This window comes from Aphelocoma coerulescens, chromosome 12, assembly GCF_041296385.1.
Source record: "Aphelocoma coerulescens isolate FSJ_1873_10779 chromosome 12, UR_Acoe_1.0, whole genome shotgun sequence".
Taxonomy (NCBI): domain Eukaryota; kingdom Metazoa; phylum Chordata; class Aves; order Passeriformes; family Corvidae; genus Aphelocoma; species Aphelocoma coerulescens.
Window position 1 is genome coordinate 20,948,300 of NC_091026.1, and position 18,566 is coordinate 20,966,865.

At 47.2% G+C, this 18,566-nt stretch overlaps 1 long non-coding RNA gene across 2 annotated transcripts in view; it reads right to left on the reverse strand.

Annotated features, from left to right (window-relative positions):
• Positions 1 to 748: 748 nt before the first annotated feature.
• Positions 749 to 18,566, reverse strand: part of LOC138117530 (uncharacterized) — a 47,921-nt gene continuing 30,103 nt past the window's right edge. The window contains exons 2-4 of one of the 2 annotated variants that reach the window (XR_011154690.1): positions 17,736 to 17,821; positions 1,449 to 1,497; positions 749 to 1,097 (exon numbers count right to left, since the gene is read on the reverse strand). This is a non-coding gene — a long non-coding RNA (uncharacterized lncRNA). The remainder of the gene's footprint in view (positions 1,098 to 1,448; positions 1,498 to 17,735; positions 17,822 to 18,566) is intronic. The other variant, XR_011154689.1, reaches the window with a different exon arrangement.

The following is an 18,566-nucleotide window of genomic DNA, read 5'->3' on the forward strand; positions in this document are numbered from 1 at the left end:
CTTGCAATTAAGTATTTTAATAGACATTCTGAAGATGGTTTTGAAAGGATGTAAAATTAATATTAGCAATGGTATGCATCAAGGGGCTCAGGCTGAACGATACCCATCACTTCATCTGCTAAAGAATGAAGTGTAAAAATAATACCCTGTAATATTTTGTACCAGCACCCCTTTTGCCTGTCCCAGGGGCAGACATCCTGGAATTGCTGTGAACAGCAGCCTGCACCCCCATATTCACAGGTTCATGACAGCTTTGGTGACCCTCCTTGATTCCTCAGGTCTCCAGGTCATCCTCTCCTCGAAGGTGCCTGGCACAGCCCTGGCACCACCACCACACCAAGCTCAGCACCCCAGGACATTCTGGTGCAGTGTGGAAGTGGGACATCCCCCATGCCACCAGCTCATCCCCACAGCTGAGGCTAAGCACACTCTGGCTAAGAAAACATTATTTCCATTACATTTGGCTTAAACCCACTTATTTATAATTAAGTTACTGATCCGTGCGTTGGTGTAAAACGACTCTACAATGTAAGTGCAGCAATAACCCAGAACTAAATCTTTAAATAACAATTGTCTAGTGAGAAGATATATATAGAATATATCAAAACTAATAGTGTTCATCCATCTTTCAAAACAAGTTAAATGTGCCTGTTTCTTCTGGAAAATGTGTGTTTGCTCATTGAACATTTTATTTTCATTACATTTGAACCTTTCAGCAGAAATAAAATACACAGTCAAAGTAGGATGGTTGTTTTGATTGGTTTGCAGGCATTTATATGTTAGAAGAAAAGGAAATACATTAAGATTCCTAGAGACATTTGTGCTGGTGACCACTGGGAAGAAGCAATATAAACAGGGAAACGTGTAATCAGGGATGACAGCTCCAGCACAGATCTTATTAACCAGAGAATGTAGAACAGGCTGCTAAAGAAAGGAGAGTCCCAGCACTTGGGACATTCCTGAGGAGTTTGGACTGAGAACTCAAACAGCATGCAGGGAGCAGGCTGCTGAGCCACAGGAGGGGAAACTCGGTGACCTCCTGAGGCTGGGACTCGCTCCTGGAACATCCCACACAGTCTGCACCAAGCACAGCTGACCTGGAAATCAAAATACTCCTCTCTGAGCAGGTGTCCCATGGGCAGGGACTGCTTTTCCTCAGAGCAATCAGGAAACAGCCAAAACCCCACTGACGCTGCACTCACAGCTTGGAAGAGCTGATTCCCAGTGAATTTGGGCACCTCTCTAGTTCTGCACCCACAGACAGACACCCTTAGGGGAAAGGACCCTAAGCAGTCAAACTGAATCCAACAGTGATAACCCAAGTTCTGGAAGGAATGAATTCCTTTAAACCACAGGGAATACATCTGAACTTGGCCATTCCTGGGTACAACACAACTGCCCATCCCACCACTGGGGACCCCTCTTGAATGAGCAGCTCAGTGACTTACCTGTCTCAGGAACAGCAGAAACCTCTGGTCACCACTGACACCAGGAGACCTGAACGGGAAACAGACTTTGTTGTTCAAAAAGCACATTGAACACATTGTCCATGAGGAATTCCACAGGAAGCTGAACTGTTCTTTGTCAGTGCTTACTGCACACTGCTTGGCATCAGCTTCAAGCTACTACATTATGCACCCAGCTCTTGGGCTAGACAGGAACACAGAGAATCACAGCCACGAGAATTTGAAGAAGTGTTGCTCCTAAAGCAATTAATTATCTTAAATACTTCTAAGCCTTTGTGAACAGATGTAACCTCATAAAGAAGCCATCATCCTCAAGTTCCTCAACTCACTGTATCTTCACATTCATCGCTGACACTACTGAATTTCCTTTTGGATCCTTTAAAGACATCTCATTTATCTTTATTGGATTTCCTTTCACTTGGGTTTAAAGTTAAGCCGTGCAGGAGAAGTTAAGCTGTAGCAGAGGAGAAGTAATCAGTGCATAAAGTCTGAATCTTAACGAAGGGTGTCCCAACTTGCTGAAAATGCAGAATCTTGTGCAAAATGCTGCTCTTAAGGGGCTGCCTCAAACAGGGCTCTGTGTGTGTGTGCAGTCACAGGTGCCAGAGCTGGGAACAACTCGTTGCACTTCAGGAAGCTGACTCTGGAACACCTGGAAGGTACTGAGTTCTGCCACACACCCAGGACTCACACAAACACATAAAGTATAAAATCAGGAAAACAGAAGAGTATTTGGTTCTGAAGCACCAGAACTGATCCCTGGCAAGCAGGAGCCAGAGGTGAGGCCAAGGCTGGGAGAGCAAACACATGGAATGATACAATGGTTTGAGTTGGAAGGGACATTAAACATCATCCATTCCCCCCCTGCCATGGACAGGGACACCTTCCACCATGCCAGGTTGCTCCAAGCCCCATCCCCCTGATGTTGCATCTTAGCACATGGACACAGGGCTTTGGGTCTGGGGCTACCAAGCTCGGGAGGAGACTCCAAGGAAAGCCAAGTAAAATCAAATACATTTAAAAAGCAAAGCCATTTTTCACTGTCACTCTCCCCTTGTGCCTTTCCTCTACTCAGTCCTGCCACATCCCAGATGATTTTGGACACAACCCTACAATAAGATCCACCTCCCCCTTTGACTCCTCTTGCAGCTCACCACAAGGGCTCCCTGCAGATGCAACCACAAACACTTCACCAACCAAGTGCAGAAAGTAGATTTATCAAACTCTCTGAACCCCACGAGAAGTCCTTGCATGAATAACACAAACTGACAGCGCCCAGAGAATTAAGCACACGTAAAATAAACAGATTTGGCGGTGCTAAATCAAGGATTAGCACTGCTCGTGCAGCTCGGCTGCTGGTGCAGCCCCAGATTTGCAGAGCAATGAATCAAACAGCGCCGGGAAATCGCCCATGGTTTGCATTTTGAACTGCCAAGGAGCTGCAGCTCCTGAGTGCACTCTGCCATTTGTGCTGCTGGAGCAGATCCATCACAGCACCAAGTGGGGAGTGCTGGGTGCTCCCCCCCTCCCCTGCTGTAAATCTCCCTGCTGAGTTATGGGAGGCTTCACATTTAAGAGAGTCAATTAGAAAATATGGATGCTCAAGGTACACTCATGCTGTTTACCTAAAATTGATTAAAGGCTGGAGCAAATAACTCCTCCATCATCTGTCCCAAGGGTGCAAATATAGACACTGCCAAATGTTTGGGTTTACTTCTACCACTACATTAAAACAGCTCAGCTCATAAATGGCACTTTGAGGAATACGGGCTCAGCTGCAGGGCTTTGAATCTTCCGTGATACACTGACATTATTTGAAGTTTATCTTCATTGAGCTTCGAGTATGGTATGGTAAAAGGAAAAAAACCACCAGTAAAACTTCCATGAAATGAGTTACAGATGCAGCTGCTTTAACAGAGATTGCAAAATCATGCAGTTATTCCACATGCTGCTGCTTAGAGTGTGCTTCACCCTGCACTACAGCACTCGAAGGAACAAAGGAAATGGAGCAAAATCCAAGATGAAAACATCCCCAAAGGAGACATATCGTCATCCTGTGCCATAACTTCTTTGTGGATGCTCTCCACCATGACTCACATGTTTTAACAGCTCCTTTGATGCCATTATAGTCATTTTTGAAGTCTCCTTATCTCAGTGGTTCCCGTAAATCAGAACAGCTGGAATAACTTCACTGGAATTACAGGGTAACAGTGTGCCACTGACTGCAGTGAGAGCCTGGCTGCAGGTTCCTTTTCCAATTATTTGTCTAATCCACCTGTGATCCGTTTCTGAGCACAAATCCATCCCATACTACACACACCTGCAATTTCTTATCACTGACACCGGACTTTGTTGCCACAGTTTCAATTTACACTTCAATATCACAAGAAAGAGATGGAGAATGTCTCTTCACCTGACCAGCATCTCAATGTTCTGGATTACAAAACTGTCTGCACAGAACTGAAGAACTCACTTATGTTGCCCTGGTTTCCTGTAGAACTGGGTAAGGAAAAGATATTTTGAATCACTGATCATCCCAAGAAGCGTTAAAAGAAAAAAATTTAAAAAGCATAACTAAAATAAATGTTAACACACTGATGAATCAAAAAGCTCAAAGGTCTGGTCTGGGATAAATATATATCTATATATATATATATAGATATATATATATATATATCTTTTTCTCTTGGCAGTATTCAATCTTACACTTATCAATGTGATACTAAAGGTTTTCAAAAGAAAATGGCAATTTAAAAAATTCTGAACAAGCCATTAAAAAAATCAAGCAAAATAATACAGTTTTAAAGCCTCCATCTGCTGTATAGCTCATAATTAATGTTTCTCAAATCGTGCTGGGATTACATTTATATTTCTATTGAAAAAATCTTGTGCAAAAATGTCCTCCGGTCCCAAATTGAAATATTAGAACAAGTGCTAACAAATTCTCCTCCAATCCTAATTTCTAATGTCCTCCTTGAAATTAATTTTAATTTCCTGATTTCCTTAGGAATGTCACACACTTAAGTGGCTGAACTGAGGCTCCTTGAACACAACCTTGATCCAAACTGAGGGGCAGGGAGAAGAAACAGCTCCTGCCAGGAATTCTCTATTTCTGTTTCAAAGCCATATTTTACTTTTCACCCAACACATTTCAGAACTGCAGTTTTCCATCAAGGCCTTGGCTCGTTAGCCAGGATTTCCTGTGGGATGGGAAGAGCCTGGTGGGATCCCCCCAGACCAAAGCCACAAGCTGCAATGAAATTGTGCCCATTGTGTTTCTGTTTGGTTTGTTCTGCCAGCCAGAGCTCCCCCTGACTGCCCTAAATTCACCTGCTCAGGTGCCATGCCCACACTCCAGGCTGGGCACAGTTATTGCCCCCCTGTTGGGTGGAAGTTAGAGCAGGAAAACTACTTCAAAAATGAAAAGCAGCAAGGCCAGGAGGCAAACGCAGGTACAAAGCTCTCGGCCACTTCCCAGTTAATCTGGGGTTTCTCAACACCGTTTAAGATGTCTGGGGGAAATAATTGAGTGGAAATCTGTTTAAAGTCCTGCACTTTGATTTTATCTAGGAATACAGATAATCAATCTCTGGGCTGAAAGCTGTGGATTACAAAATGTACCAGAGCAAATGGGAATTTTATTGGCTCAGAAATAAACATGAAGGGGCCAGCACAGAGATGACCTTGTGGTGGATGGATGGCAGCAGGGGAGGAAAGGCTGCCAGCCCCACTCTTTAATCATCCAGGGCATCTTCCCAAGGAGGAATCCCAGCTTCCAAGATGCAAACCAGCCCCAGGGGATGAGCTGAGCAGGTACTTCAGCTTTGGACGACACTCTCAAGCACGTGGTGGGATTCTTGGCATGTCCTGTGCAGGGCCAAGAGCTGGACTCTGGTGACCCTTGTGGGTTCCTCCCAGCTCAGGAGATTCTGAGATCCTGACAGATAAGTGGGGAGCCTGTTTCACACTGCCCAGCCATGCTCTCCTGCTGTCCTGCCTCCTCTCCAAGGGTGCTGGTTCCCACCAGCTCCTGCAGCCAGGGGCACACAGAGCCACAGCGGGTCCAGCAGAGCCCACCCCACCATGTGCTCACCAATTCCACTGCACACGCACTTCAGCATGTGAGAAACTGTTTGTGAACTTCAGTATTCAAATCTGTCCAACACTAAAAAAGGCTTTTGAAAATCTCTCCCCTCCTCAAAAAATTTCTAAGCCCCATTGGGCTTTTTTGTGAAATAGCTTTTTCCTCCCTTTTCAGTAACACAATATGTTATTCAAGAGCCAGAGAGTTGTCAGTTTTTCTGTTATGATAATCTTCTCAAGCATCCAATTCTATTCTGCTTCTTCCCGTCATGCTGTCACTCACATTCCAGCCTGTCACAAAAGAAAATGGCTGAATACATTAATTACAACTTGTTAGACCTCCATATAGTTAATGCTATTGAAAAAATCAAATCACTTGGAAAAGAGCTAAAAAAGCTAGAGAGAAACAGTTGCTGGTATTGCAGAATCTTTATGTGTCACACTTCAAAGCTGGAGCTTTGCAAGACAACAAAGATGATTATTATAGAGAATGAGAAAATCAAATACAACTTGATCCTCTACCCTTGGAATGTTTTCTGAATGCATTACAATATATATTTTCTATCCTGGCAAGAGCAGTTGAGCACTTTTCACATATTACCTTCTTTTATGGACTAATTACAAATACCAGTTTGGAAATTACAGTATAAAAACTTTCTGAAGCTAGGAAGGGATCCAAGCCCCCACTCACACAAACATCTCAGACAACAGTGAGGGCTGCATTAAAGTGAATAAAAGATAATTCTGTTGGGTCTAAGAAGACAAACAGTTGCCCTGGGGTTGGTGAAGGGAGGTGTTGACATGATGTCCTCAGTGAGACTCTGACCCTGACTCCTGTGGCTCTGCACAGGACAGAGCTGGATTTTTAACTGAAAAACTCAAACACACACCTAACTATTATGCTTTAAAATGATTCATTTCTGAGACCCTAAGATCGTTGTTCTGTACAAATCACAAAGCCCTGACACCCTATCAGACTTCCCTGGAAGTCCAAATGAGTTAACCCCAGGTTTTACACATGGCTCACCCAGAGAGGCAGCTCTGCAGAAACTTCCACCAGAACATCTGTGAGGACTGTGCTGCTGATGAAAAGTGACTGCACTGAACACCGAGCAGGCAAATTCTTCCCAAATCTAAGATCTGTTATCTTTCTACCTTAGGGACATTTGATTAGTCTTATATTAGAACAAATAGCCACTCCCCCATGTATGAAACCATTGTAGTAGTGGGGAAAGACAATAAAATCTTTTCAGCTCTGAAGAAGTTACCTGAACAGCAAGACAAAAATAAGAAACACCTTTGGATGATGCTGACCTTGTCCCTTTGTGCCGGTCCCAGTTCAAATTAATCTCTGGCGTGGCAAAGTGGGAGGATTAGGCCCAGTACCAGTTGTGCTCTGTGCACAGTTCTGGGCTGAGCCGTGGCCACAGCCAGAACTGCTGCAGCAGGAGCTGTCAGAGCTTGTCCGAGCTCTGAGGAGCCCACGGCTCTGGGAGTGCCCAGAGGCTCCAGCAGCACCTGCTCCAGAGTGCTGCTGGCTGTCAGAGAGCTCTGGCACACAGAATCCTCCCCCTGCCTGGGGTTTCCTTCTCTCCCCCTTCCGCCCCACGGGAGCAGTGAGGCTGAGGCACAGCCTGACAGGGGCTGTGTGACCCATTGCTGCCCAGAGCAGCTGGGGCTGCCCCTGGATCCCTGGCAGTGCCCAAGGCCAGGCTGGACATTGGGGCTTGGAGCAGCCTGGGACAGTGGGAGGTGTCCCTGCCCATGGCAGGGGTGGCACTGGGTGGGCTTTAAGGTCTCTCCCACCCAGACCAGTCTGCAGGTGTCTGACTAAGCAGCTGTGCTGGTGGGACTGGTGGAACTGGTGTCAGGGAGCTGGTGCTGTGCCCCAAGTGCAGCTGGGATGAGCCTTGGCCTCATTCAAGCACCTTTTGGGCATTTCCTGCAGATGTTCATCCTCAGAGTGGCCCTTGGGATGGACCTGCCACAGCAGTGTGGGGACAGTGACCCTGTGGGTGACAGCCTGCCCTCCCTCCAGCTCTCCCAGCATCAGCACAGCTATTCTTAGACTCCCCACCTTCTCCCTCACTGCTGTTCTGTTACAGCACAGCCACCTCGGGACCACGAGGAACAGAAACAGAATAAAAATGAACTGGAAGCAAACAGCTTCCCAGCCTCCTGCCACATCCAGCAGGTCCTTCACACTGATAACATTATGTAAAGAACAAGGCACAACTGCCTTCCAAGCTGAAAGGCTTTGCAGCATTACTGAAGCCAAAATCTCGCCCAAAGTCCCCGGACAGGTCAATGGCACAGCGAGGGGAAGCACTCAGCTCCCTGGGGAGAAAAAGTCACATAAACTTGTGAAAAGGTGAACTGCATCCCAGGCCAGATCTACAGGAAACAGCAGCAAGGATTAACCAAGGAAAGGTCCCCTCAAAGGGTGGTGCCCCACCCTTCCCGAGCTCCGGAGCTGTTCTGGGTGTTCTGGCATGCAGAAATCACCGAGTAAATTGGCACCAAAACGTATGGCCCAATTTGCCCAAGCAGATGTCAAATGGCCATTAGCATTACAGAGATTAGTAAACTGAAATTACATCTTATGGGTTTAGTGCCTTGGATCAAGCATTAACCTGCCTTAATTAAATTGCATCTCGGTAATTGATTTCACAGGGCTGAACTGTAAGTAACAAACTGCAGACGATCTGGGGTTTTATCTGGCAAGATGACATAAATCAGCCATTACACCTTGCATTACATCCTTGTCTCCATCCCTTCTGTGGGGCTTGTTCACCCCACTGCCTTTACCTCCACACAGCCTCCTCTGACTTCACACCTACATTTAATCACTGCGGCTTTTTCTGCTCCAGCAGAGGAAAGTCAGAGCTGGGTATTGCAGGGTAGAGAGCACTCAACATCTGATCACTGTGTCCTCCCCGCCATGAAGCTTCTTTTCATGTGCAGAACCACAAGTGTTTGTTCCACTCGCCCAGCCACAGGCAGTGAGTGAATGACTGAGTGTGCACAAGAGGATGGGACTGGGGCAGTGAACCAGCCAGGGCACAGCGATCCCGATGTAACCTGGGCTTGTTCCAGCTCTTCCCACACTGTGCCACAGCTATTTAAATAGAACAACAACACAATTATAATAGTTTCACTTGCTTTTGGCTACTCTGTTCAATATTGTCAAACACATTCGATGGGAGCAATCAGTGTGATCAAATACTGATCAATTCACTGTCCCAGTGCACATCCAGCTTCTTCCCTAAGTGAGGGACTGGCAGATGATCTCGGTGTCAATTATAGCCTTTTAAAACAAGGGTCATGAGCAAAACCAGGAGCTTGGGTCTCGGGGCCGAGGAGGAAGGAGAGGCAGCACGAACTGCCCTGAGCCCAGGCCCCGGAGCTGAGGCGAGGAGCTGCAGCCCAGCCCTCAGCCCGTCCCAGCACAGTCACTCCTGCAGCACCTGCAGCCGCTGCAGAAGTCCCGGCTGGGGCCAGAGGAATCACCTTCCCTGGCCCTGAGGAGCACGGAGCAGCTCCAGGGCAGGGTGCAGAGCTCCAGAGAGCCATGAGCAAAGCCCTGAGCCCCAAAGGGCACCACATTCTCTCTTGTGCCTGGGCTGTATTTTTCCTGACGTTCCCCTTTGCCTTCCAGAGGAGCTGTCAGTCCTAGTGCAGCTCAATGCAACTCATAACAGGCTGAAAAATGGCTTGAAACACATTTTATAGTGCCTGCGTTGGTGCTGCTGCCTGACAGGAGTATCTGGGATATCCACTCATGCAAAGAACTCTCTATGTCCACCAAGGCACTCCTGCCAAAGCAGCTCCCAGTGAAGTGCAAGCTCAGAGATGGACTGTGAGGGAAAACTCTGCACAGGAAACACATCTTGGTTGGGAGGATTGTGGCATTTTGCAAATATCCTACACACCCACATTTGGCATGCAGCACATGTCCCCGAGTCGTATTTCTGATCCAGGTATTTCTGTAATGAGCAGTGTCAGGCAGCCCCAGCGAGAGGCAAAGCTATCAGAGCTCCCTAAAGCCTCTGCGATAACCCAGGCACGCTCTGACTGCATCCCTCTACAATATGAGCTTAGAACAACACACTAATTATTCATGGGCTATTAGTGCTCCTTCTCCCTGCAGCACAAGACACAGAGAAAGCCTCAGAATCCCATTTTTCTTCACTTGCAAAGAGCAGGAGCAGAATGTAGCAAATTATTCCAGAAAGCACCTCTAAGAAAGAGACAGCACAAACAAAACCCCATTAACAAACCTCACACCACATGTTCCTCACACCACATTTTCCCCACACCACATGAGCAGCAAACCCACTGCCTGCCACTGGCTGTTAGGGAAAGCACGGCGACCTTTTCATTCTTTTTTTCCCTTAAATGATTTACAGCTGCATCATTCCAAACCTTCCCACTGTGTTTGCTCTTGAGCTTGTACTGAATTCCTCCGTGTCACATTTCCAGCAGCTGGCTGACACACAGCACCCCGAGGATTCACACTCGGGAGATAAAACACAGGAACACCAAGGGGAAGGGCAGAACATTCCCAGAAGGTGCTGCAGGGATCCCACCACTACAAACCAGAGCCTGGCACCAAGCCCTGCTGCTGGATCCTCCCACTCTGGTGCTTCCTGGGCTCCACACCAGTTTTTGGGTTTAGTCACATGAGTTATTATTGCTAGAGTTTGCCAGTAGTTGTTTCAAGCATGTTTTAACTTCTTCCAGTTATGCAGTGGAACCCAGATACTGAGGCTTGCCCTCTTATTTCAGGTGTTTTTATACTCCCCAGGCTTCCAAGGAAGCTGGAGCTTGCCAGAGACTGAGTACTCTCCTGGTGGCAAGCAGTAATAAACAGACTAAAGTAAATTTCATTAACAGTAATTTTTTCTAAGATATCCTTTAAAACACACACTTGTCATTGTTGCCAGGTGTTGTCACCAGTGCTGTGCCAGCAGCCCATGTCACCTGTGCAGGGGGAGCCAGGGGAGGAGGAAGGAGTGAGAGCAGGAAGGAGAGCAGCTCTCCAAGGCACAGCAGCCCAGGGAAGGGAGGCTGAAGTGGGCAAGGAAAAATCAGACACCATGGAGGAGCTGAAATATCATTCCCTGTGCCTGCTGACACTGCTCCATGCATCAGCTTGATCAAACCCTCCAGACACCTGACAGGTGACACCTCTACTGGATTTCTTGAAAATCACTAGCTGTAGAAAGATACAGCTGGTCCCACCAGCACACAGGAGATTTGCAAGATAAAAGCCAAACACAGATGTACAAGAAAAACACTGCCAGACACTTGGAGGCTCTGTGATAAAGTGACAGCAAGAGGCAGTGAGGGCTGTGCTGCACAGCTCCTGCAGGCAGCACTCGGGGGGTTGGGATACCCCAGAGCTGAGCCCACACTGCTGCCCCTGCAAAACCTCACTGAGCACAACTGCTCTGGGCCTGGCAAACACAAACCAAATTACTTCTTTCTATTGAGTTACCCTAAATCACAAGGCCTATCCAGCTAAGAGAAACCAGCCCTTATTCAATTGTTCCCAGATTAATTGCTGCCACAGAAGCACCACTTCCTCCAGCTGTACAAGGAGCGTCTCAGCCAACAAGAAATGAGGATGGATTGAGTAGAAAAAAACCCTTTGGGTTAGAGCATGTTCTCCATCCAGCACTGCAGCTTGGGAAGGAGGGGCTGAGGAAACTAGGGAAAGGAGGCAGCAAAGGCAGGAAGCAGATCCACAAGCTGTCACCTGGCTGAGAGCTGTCCTGCAGGGCAGGGGGGGCCCAGTTGGTCCCCAAGCAGTGACGGGGGCAGCGGTCAGTCTGTCACTGGTGTGACTGCTGAGAGGGGATAAGGTCAGCAGGAGGTAGGGTGAGAACACACGGGGACATTTGCTCTCCAATGAAATACAGGGACAACCTAAAAATGCCTCAGTGTGTGGCTGCTCTGCCAGCAGGGGATGGACATGGCACGTTGGGAAAAACCAGAGGGATCCACTGAGCAATGGCTCCTGGTAGCCTGAGATCATACCCTGCTGCGAGCTACTTCCTCCTGTTAGCAGATTGTTATCTGCCCTGCTGGTTATTTCCAGGACACTTCTCCTGGCTCCTACCCTAGATCACTTTTCTGCACTCATAGCCCCAGTGTGCCCAGTGACTCTGTACACTTGTCTCAGTGACGCCACCTTACCACCTAGAATTACTCTGTTACACAATAAAGTGATGTGCAAGGTGATGTGAATTGCTGGTTTAATAGACTTTCATTGTCTTCTGTCCATGTTCATAAAATATTCAAGTGTCTCTTTCCTGTTCTGGTGCTGCAGGGGAACAACTGGTGAGCACACAAGGAGAGCTGTGTGCGCACACGGAGCTCCTGCTGATTAACAACACAGAGCTCCCCTCCCCTCACCCACCCCGGGTCATTAGGGGACCATAAGCATCCTGCTCACTCCAAAGGACACTGATCGTGGCCCCTGTTGTCGGGGGGAACATTGGGGAGCTGCAGAGCAGCAGTGAGTGCAGCCCTCAGCTCCCCCGAGTGCCAGTGGAACTCTTGGAGCTTTTATTAGCTCTGAGATGGCAAGGCCTGGTTATTTGTACTCTCTGCTCAGCTCTTCTTAGCAATTAGGCTTCCCCCCCCAGCAGAAATGTCTTTATCACTTGGCATTTCCCGGCTGAGCACATGCTCATCACGCAGCTCTGGTTTGTTTATTCCGCTCCAAACTCAGTATCATTATAGTTCATCCCACAATACACATTCCTGGGTATTTCTAATGAGCAAACATCGAATACAGCTGCTTGCAGCACAAACCAGGGCTGATCCTCAGGGGCTGCAGGGCCACATGCACTGGCTACACCCATCTAGATGCACCTCCAGTCCAGCAGACAACCTGCAAGGAATGGCTCATCCCAGGCGTGGCTCAGAGCAGAGTCAATGGTGAAATCTCTCATGTATTTAAAGGACGTGTATCCACTACTTACAGTTTCAGTAGAAGGCTGATGAGAGTAGAGAAGTAATTGGGAAGCTGCCTGGGACAGGATTAATCTTGCTAACACATCTGGCCTTAGACAAGGCAAGATCCAGGGGACAGTTTGATTGCAAATGAAATCCCCAGGTGACCACAGCACACTGGGCTGGGGCTACGAGGAGTGGGCAACCCCCGTGAAATGTGGTGCCTTTGCAGTGACAGGAGGCAGTTGAGAGATATTTTTTTTAAATGCCTTTGGAGTGATTTTAAGTCCTATATCAAAGTTGCTTTTGTTTATTTCTTCCCACCAATCGCTCACAATGGGAGATTTACCTGCTATAATATATGCAGATGTGGGGGACTAAGAGCTTCAAAAAATGAAACCTGCACCGATTAAACACTTTGATTGGGAGAGTTTGCATCTCTTGTTTGTTTTTAATTCAGAATCAAGGCTGTTAATGCATAATATCCTGTTGCTGTCCCTCCACAGGACAATAAAGCCTTCTTGCTCTGACTAAGCAAGAGGAACCCCCTGTACACTGAAGCTGGGGATCTGAGTGTGCTGAACTCAAACCCAGAGGTTCCTGCTCCCACCCATCTTCCATCACCTGTTATTCAAACTCCCACTGCACTCAATAATCGGTTTCACTGAAGGAGTGAAAGAAAACTAATAGTGCTGATATCATCCATTCATGTCTTTTCTTTCATCTCAGCAGATCACATGGAATTTTACCATCTTCCCACTCCTGCACCAATGCTCCTGCAGCAGCTTAACCAGACAGAAGGAACACACAGCACAACAAAACCCCAAGGCTGCTACTCCAGGCCTGCTTTGAGCCCCTGAAAATGATTATGAAGTTATAAGGCACTATCTGCATGGCTTGTGGTCATTTTCAAGGGATGCCCACCCAAGACTTTACTGCTACATCATCTTTGGCCCTCCTCAGAGAGGAGATTGCCAGTTTGTGCCAAATCTGCCACTTCCTTCAAAGAAACTGATCAGGACCCCAACTGAAAAAATTCACCCAGCAAAATTACCAGGAGTCATGTAGCAAGAAAAGGGAGACTTGCTTGTATGAACATGAAGAAAAACTCTAATATGAAAATGAAAGAATCCAGAAAGGTCATCTGGTCTGTGTAAAGCCGAATTTCTTTTCTGCATCCAGCATAAGCAGCAAGCCATGTCTCCAACACACTCTGACATTATCACCTGCAAACCACTCTGCACTTCAACATAATTCATCATTTAGGATATTGGGCGTTTTTAATTAGCTCTTCTCTGTTTCTAAAGAGAAATTCCTACCCCAAGTAAAAACCTCTGTACTTACTGGCAAGTTAAAGGAAGGTAGAAAATAACTAATTGGGAGGTTTTTCTTTTTCTTTCTTTTTTTTTAGTCATTAGATGATTGAGATGATAGAAGAAGGAAGAATCTGACAGATTAAACAGTTCTTGAGGAGATATGTCAGCTTCAATAATTTCAAAGCATTAGAACTGTCAAGCTTTCAAAACAGGAAAGACTGTATCTATAGAAAACAAGGTTCTCCTAATTGGCATGCGTGAAAACCTAAATTGGGGCTAAAACCCTGTGATTAAAGGCTTTTGCTGATCACAGATATCTGCAAGCAACTCCACCTGTGGAGTGGTTCTCCTGCTCTGGGGGATGGTCAGTTCTGGCTGTTCCTTGGGCTGCACAGACACCCCAGCAGCCACAGCTGGACATCAGCCCTCACCTGGCTGGGCTCTGGCTCTGCTTTACCTGTGGCAGCTCCCAGCACCTTCCAGCTGTCCTGTAACACTGCTCCCTGCATATCCACAGTTCATAAAACTCAGCCTGAGAAAACCAAGCCTGCACAGCATATTTTTGGTCATTTCTCTGTAAAATGGTTATTAGATAAAAGGGGGCTTAGACAGGAAATTGGGGGAAATTGGTAACAATGCTCTCAGTCAGAAGGTGTAGGTCAAACTACTGCCAAAATTAATTTTTTCCAAGAGCACAGCGAGGGAAATACCAGTTTGGGCTGAAAATGTCCATGTTTTGCTGCCTGAGATAAAAATGTAACATCTGATATTGGAACAGTGGGTAAAAGATCCAAGTGTCTGCCTACCCTGGTGTAAAGAGGCCGTGGCTGCAGCCCTCCCACCCCGGCATCCCCTGGCAGGCTCCAGGCAGGCACTTCCTGGCCTTCTCCTGAAACAGGCTGGGAGCCCCCATCCCCAGGGCAGGGTTTGTTCAGCAGATTTCCACCACAACTCCATCCCACCAGCTTCGTGCAGGGAGCCCACCAAACCCCAGAGCTGCACACACACAGACAAACACAGCGTGACTCAGCTGGCTCCCAAACACAAAGGCAGAGCTGAGGAACAAAAGTCCAAGTGGCTTCCTCCAAGATGCCATCTGTCCCAGGCCAGCAGAGTGATTTCATTTGTCATCCCTGCACTTCCCAAACCTGACTTTCATGGAGAAGTACATTCCACAATGCATGTCAACCTTTATTAATCTGATTTTCTTCTTCCTCTCCAAAGATATTTAATGGTTTAGTAATGATCAATATTCTTGCTCTGATGATAAACAGAGACAAATGAGCCTGTGCAGCCTGGCTGGGATTTGTAATTACCACCTCTGTAGGCATCCAATTCCAGCTGATGGGAGGGTGACAGGGCTGCCTGGTGGCTCTGACAGAGATGCATTTGCAGAGGGCACTTGGCATGCAGGTGTCACAGGCTCATTTCCTCCACCACACCCAGTCCACTGCTACCAGCACAGTCCAGTGTGGGTATATGAAACAAAATGCCCTGACACCCCTCCTAATGAATTCCTCAGGGAATAGTTCAGAGGCCCAGCAGCTGCCACCTCACCCAGCCACCAAGAGCTTCATTTACCAGAGTGGCTTTGTCTGGGACAATGTGGGATCAATCCTCAGCATCCAGAGCAGGGGGGCATGGCAGAACCAAGCAGTGCTGGTGGTTTGCTTCACTGCCAACCCCTTCCTGGGCATGGACAGCCTTCGGGCAGGGAAACACCCGAGCTGGGGCCTGGGGATCCTGGGAAGGTGACAAACACTGCAGCCCTTGCCATGGCTCAGTTCCCCACTGCAGATCCCTGCATCAGGGAAGGTGTCCCTGCCCATGGCAGGGGCTTGGAATGAGATGAGCTTTTAAGGTTCCTTCCAACCCAAACCATTCCATGATCCTATGAACAGAAAAAGATTGGGATGGGGGAGAGGGAAGGACTCAAAATACTTCAGCATCTCAAGGGAAAATAAGCCAGAGCTGTGCTTCCAGTGGGTTTCGATGGAATGAGTTGAAAAGCGGGGATTCTTTCCCTGGTTTCCTCTCAGAAAAGATAGCTGGGATAGCAAAAGCAGGAGACTGGCAGTGGATGCAGAGGTGCAGCAGGAGAGACACCAAGGACAGGGCCCTGCCCTTGTCCAGCACCACCCAAACAAAACAAGGCACAGAAAAATCTCATTCCTGAAGCCACTGCGCCCCCATCAGAAATGAAAAATTCCTCTTATTTCCCATTGCTGGGTGATTTCAAGAAAGAACCTTTGCTTGCTGTATACACCAGTGCACATCGTTGACTTTTGGTGCTGCAGAGGACAACTGAATTTCCTGCCCTCAGCCATTTGTGCTTCTCCTTTCAGCAGAATCCAGCAGCCACAGATAATCGAGGTTATTACAGCCCAGTATCAAGGTATCATTCCAGCAGTTAAGGTTTCTTTCAGCTACTGTGTCTTCAACCATTTTAAGTGCTTTAAGTATAATTGTGTTCTCATTATAATGTTAAAACAAAGAGGAGATTCTGATGCCTTTGATCTTGTTTAGGAGTGATCAAAATTCATTGTTATTGTTATAAAGAAGAAAACATCTGTATTAGCAGATTTTCACTAAAATTATTCTGATTCTTTATGTATGCATACCAGAGTGCCAACTTCAAAGGAATTTCACAAACCTACAGCAGCTAAAGATGCAGACTCAAGATTTTTCTTTCATATTATAAACCAAATAGGACAGACAAAAGCTTTACTAACCTTGGGGTGCTCTTCCTCACAGTGCCAAAGGCTCCCTGACATACCTAAGGGAGCCACATCCAGCTCACCAAGAACAAACACGAGATGATGCTTTTCTCCCAGATCACATAAAGGAATTTGAAATACATGGTAATACATGTTTGGAATCTGAGCTTAAAGAACTCAGAATTTTTGAGCAGTGACAGAGAAAAAATGTGCAAGCTCGATACTTGCCTAATGTCCAATCTTGCCTGGGTTGGCCAAAGAAAGGTGAATAGTGGCAGACGTGTCAATATACTGAAATAAGAGCTGTTATTCTCTGCTGCTATGCAAGATAAGAGCTGAAGCATAGGTACTGAACCAAAATCCTGCTCCAAAGGAGAAAGAGCTGCCTGTGTGAGGAGGGAACCAGGAACAGAACTGTCAGGTCGATTACTGCAGGTCTGTGTTACAAAGACACCACGGTGCTCCAGAGGAAAGGCCCATCCTGGCAGCAAATTCCACTCCATGAGAGCTGTTCCATCGCACCTTGAAAGCATCCTGCTGTCTGTGCTCCAGAGAGCTGCTCCTGCCTCGGCACAGGAGCCCTCTGCTGTGCTCCACACAAGGCACCGTCCCAGCTGTGTCACTGCAGCTGCTCCCTGAACAGAGCTGCAGAGCAGCAGCAGCTTCTGCCACCTGCCTGAAAACACTGGCACATCCCAGACCTGTTCCTGGTGTCTGGGACTGCCAGAGCACCCAGGCACTACATGGGCTGCCCTGTGGGAGCAACAAGTCAGTGGCAGGACACAACCACTTCTGACACCAGTGGGAGACTTGCAGAGATTCCAATGGCTCCTATGTCTGATTTGCCACATCAAATCCAGCCTCTGAGCCACACAGCCCAGAGTCACAGCCCTGCCCTGGCCACTGCCACGCCAAAGGGCTCCCAGAGAGGTTCTGACACTCCTCCATGCACCCCAAACCCTCCTGTCCACTCCTCCACGCACCCCAAACCCTCCTGTCCGCTCCTCCACACATCCCAAACCCTCCTGTCCACTCCTTCATGCACCCCAAACCCTCCTGTCCACTCCTTCACGCACCCCAAACCCTCCTGTCCACTCCTCCACGCACCCCAAACCCTCCTGTCCACTCCTCCACGCACCCCAAACCCCTCCCATCCCCTCCTGCTGAGGCTCAGCGTGAGCTCTCTGTACCTGCTAACACACACGCTGCACCTCAGCTTTGGTAAATCAAAACATGCTCAAAAATCCAATGCTTCCAAGTAAATGTGATGCATTTCCTGAGGAAAAATGAAGAGATGAATTTTAAGCAATTATTCAATTAACAATTGTTATGTGTACAAGAGAAGCTGATTTATGGGCAGCTGTTCATTCAGGCAACTGCTTTAATTGGACAGTGTGCTCCTGGCTTCTCCCCAGCCCTGGCTGTTTAATTAATGTTAAACAGTTCAATACCCATTTAACCTACCAGCATATGGAGAATTTAACTAACACTGCAGAGGGAGGAGAACTCCATTCATTTCTAATTGTGCTGTAATAATAGAAAGATGTCTGAAGTGCACTGAAGTGCAAACCTGTGAGGTGAAACAGATTCAACACCAAGGATACACCCAGGTATTCAAAAACACAACTTTGCTTTCACAAACTGTGCCCAACCTCCTACAATTGTGTCCTTATTCCTACATTTCCAGCAGTAAGAAAGAGGGGAGAGATCAAGAGAAAAAAAAAAACAACACAAATGGACATTGGAATACAACAAGATCAGGCATCCTGCAAAGCCACCCAGGAAAACAGAGCAGAACCAAGGATCAAACCCAGACACCTCAGTTTTCCAGGCACAACACTAACTGCAGAAAGGATCTTATGTGCTGCTGCTGACACAAACAAAGCGTTCTGAAGTTCTGCTGCAGAGTAAAAATTAATTCTGGCTCCATTTTTAAAAGGTCAGTAAGTGTAAATATCTCATCACACAAATCCAGGTACGAGTTGAAGTGTTAAGCACTACAGTGACTCGTTCAAGGTCAG